Source organism: Penaeus vannamei, chromosome 42, assembly GCF_042767895.1.
Source record: "Penaeus vannamei isolate JL-2024 chromosome 42, ASM4276789v1, whole genome shotgun sequence".
In the NCBI taxonomy this organism is placed as follows: domain Eukaryota; kingdom Metazoa; phylum Arthropoda; class Malacostraca; order Decapoda; family Penaeidae; genus Penaeus; species Penaeus vannamei.
Genome location: NC_091590.1, coordinates 14,104,549 through 14,107,972, shown reverse-complemented (window position 1 = coordinate 14,107,972; position 3,424 = coordinate 14,104,549).

Below are 3,424 nucleotides of genomic sequence, written 5' to 3'. Positions count from 1 at the left end.
AGAGAGAGAGAGAGAGAGAGAGAGAGAGAGAGAGAGAGAGAGAGAGAGAGAGAGAGAGAGAGAGAGAGAGAGAGAGAGAGAGATTCGACCGGCGAACAGATTGCATCCCAGAGCTCAGAGCTATTCCAAGATGCTTTGAGAGTTATACATATGACATAAGTTATTCATAAAACGACGAGACATACTCAGAGGCGGGGGGGGGGGGCATACCAGTCATCCATCTGTTGTATACTGACATTAAACTGGCGGTCCAGTCGCCGTAAAGACACTGAGGAAAATACAGTATAGGCCCCCCGTGCTACCTACAGTATAGAACCTTTTCTTGCACATCGGGACGGCAGATAGGCCTATTTTCACATAAATGGAGCTCTTATAGATTTCAGATAAAAAAAAAAATGCTTGACTTTTTCTTGCGTTCTGAGTTGTATTGAATTTTACACACATTATTATTTTTTACATTCGCTTATTTTTTCTTATTTTCTTTTTTTTTTCTCTGCCTCTTTTTGCATTGTTTTGCTTGTATCGGTTTAAGTATTTTCTGAAATACGTAGGACTTTTATTATCTGTCGTATTTACTTATTATTTCTTTTCTTTCTAAGTACTTTATTATGATCTCAAATTTTTATCTCTTACTTTATTAACATTTTATTATTATTATTATTATTATTATTATTATTATTATTATTATTATTATTATTATTATTATTATTATTATTATTATTATTATTATTATTATTATTATTATTATTATTATTATTATTATTATTGTTATTATTATTATTATTATCATCATCATTATTTTTATTGTTATTATTGTTATTGTTATTATTGTTATTATTATTATCATTATTGTCATTATTATTATTATTATCATTATTGTCATTATTATTATTATTATTATCATCATCATTATTATTATTATTATTGTCATTATTATTATTATTATCATTATTATTATTATCATTATTATTATTATTATCATTATTATTATTGTTGTTGTTGTTGTTGTTGTTAATATTATTACTATTACTATTATTTGTATTGTTATTGTTATTATTTTTCATTGTTATTGTTGTTATTATTTTTTATTGTTATTGTTGTTATTATTTTTTTATCGTCATCAGCGTTAGCATAATTACTGTTATCATTAATGCTATTATTATTATTAATATTATTATTATTATTATTATTATTATTATTATTATTATTATTATTATTACTATTATTATTATTACTATTATTATTATTGCTACTACTGCTACTACTATTATTCTTACGGTTACTCCTATAATTTAGTTGCATTTACTATTCCTGATAATTTTAATGTTACTAATACTTTTAACTTGCGCTTTGATCCTCATTTTCTTCTTGTCCTTCTTCTGTTTTCTTCTCTGTATATCTTTAGCAGTCCCACCTCCACCCGTTCTATTTTAGTGTTGCATGGTCAATGTTGCATATTGCATCAGTATGCCTGTGAGCCTTTGCTGACCTTGCCCTCTCTTGCTTTAATGCTGGAGGGTTCGACGTGGGTAAGGGGAGGGGGGGTAGAGGGAGGGAAATAAGGAAGGAGGGGAGGGAAAGAGGGGGAAGGGGAAAGGATAGAGGGAAGGAGATAAGGAAGGAGGGAATGAGTGAGGGAGAGGAAAAGAGGGAAAAGGGGAAAGGATAGAGGGAAGGAGATAAGGAAGGAGGGAGAGGGGAAGAGGAAGATGGGAATGATGATGGTGAGAGGGAAGGAGGGAGGGAGGATGGGGGGGAGAGGGATTAGGTAAGAAATAGAGAAAGACAGACACCGATAGACAGACAGACAAGGAGGCAGACAGAGACATTTTGCTGAATTTAGGCTTTTGAGTTTTGTTACGTTTGGCGAGGATGGTAGGAGGGGGGGGGGGTAGTTGGGAGATCCTTCAGGGGGTGAGGGGGGAGAGGAAGAAGAGGGGTAAGGAGGGGGCAGAAGGGGGTAAGGAGGGATAGAAGGGTATGAGGAGGGGAGCAGAAGAAGAGAGGTAAGGGGGTAGAAGAAGGGGATTGAGGATAGAAGCAGAAGAATCGAGGGGTGAGGGGGAGGTGAGGAGGGGGTAAAAGAAGGGGATTGAGGGAGAGGGAGAAGACGGAGGGGGGGGGGGATTCCTGCTGGCGATGTGGTTGGAGAATCGATTTGGAAGCGGGTGATGTATCGGGATAGTGATCTTAATGCACATGATTTTGCAGATGCTGTGCCTGTCCCTCGGCCCGGGCGCTCCCTGCCGCTCGGGGAAACAGCTGCGGCGGGACAGCTTCGGGATTTTTCTTTTTTTTTTTTTTTTTTTTTTTTTTTTTTTTTTTTTTGGGGGGGGGGGGGGCATTTTCTTTCCTTTTTTTCCTTTTTCTCTTTTTGTGGAGGTTTGGTTTTTGTTGTTATTTAATGTTGTTGTTTTCAGTGTTTTTTTCTCTCTTTTTGTGGAGGGTTGGTTTTATTTGTTTATTAATGTTGTTGTTTTCAGTGTTTTTTTTTCTCTCTCTTTTTGTGGAGGGTTGGTTTTATTTGTTTATTAATGTTGTTGTTTTCAGTGGGAGTGTTTGTATTTGTTATAAGCTTACATTTTTATGATGTTATTCATCATCATCATCACAATATCACCATCATCATCATCATCATCAATCATCTTTATTATCATTATATCACGCCACCATGACCATCAGCACCATCATCATCATTATCATTTTCTTTTATATCCAGTAGAGCAAACAAGTAAGCGGGTCTTTTCTTCTTATTCTTCTTCTTATTCTTATTCTTATTCTTATTCTTTCTCCTCCTCCTCCTCCTCCTCCTTCTCCTGTATTAGTATATGTATTTTTTTTACTTCATTGTAATTAGTTTTATGGCTAAATATATGTTTTGAATCCTGCTCTTCCTCCTCCCTTTTCTCCTCCTCCTCCTCCTCCCCTTTCTCCTCCTCCTCCTCCTCTTTCTCCTCCTCCTCCTTCTCTTTCTCCTCCTCCTCCCCTTCCTCCTCCTCCTCCTCCTCCTCCCCTTCCTCCTCCTCCTCCTCCCCCTCCTCCTCCCCTTCCTCCTCCTCCTCCTCCTCCTCCTCCCCTTCCTCCCCTTCCTCCTCCTCCTCCTCCCCTTCCTCCCCTTCCTCCTCCTCCTCCTCCTCCTCCTCCTCCTCCTCCTCCTCCTCCTCCTCGAAATTATGTTCAATAGCATCATGTTAATCCAAGTGAGACACGACTATCAGTCTTTTGTTTACGTTCGGCGGAGCTCGTGGTGATGCAAGCAGCAGAGAGCAAGCAGAAATCAAGCGGCAAGCAAGGAGAGAGCGAGGGCAAGCAGTAAGCCATCTTCGGGGATTTTTTTTATCCTTTTTTTTCTTTTTTTTCCTTTACATCATTCTGGAGTTCAAGAATTTATTAACCTGACAACGCGGGCGGTTTTGGCATTAAT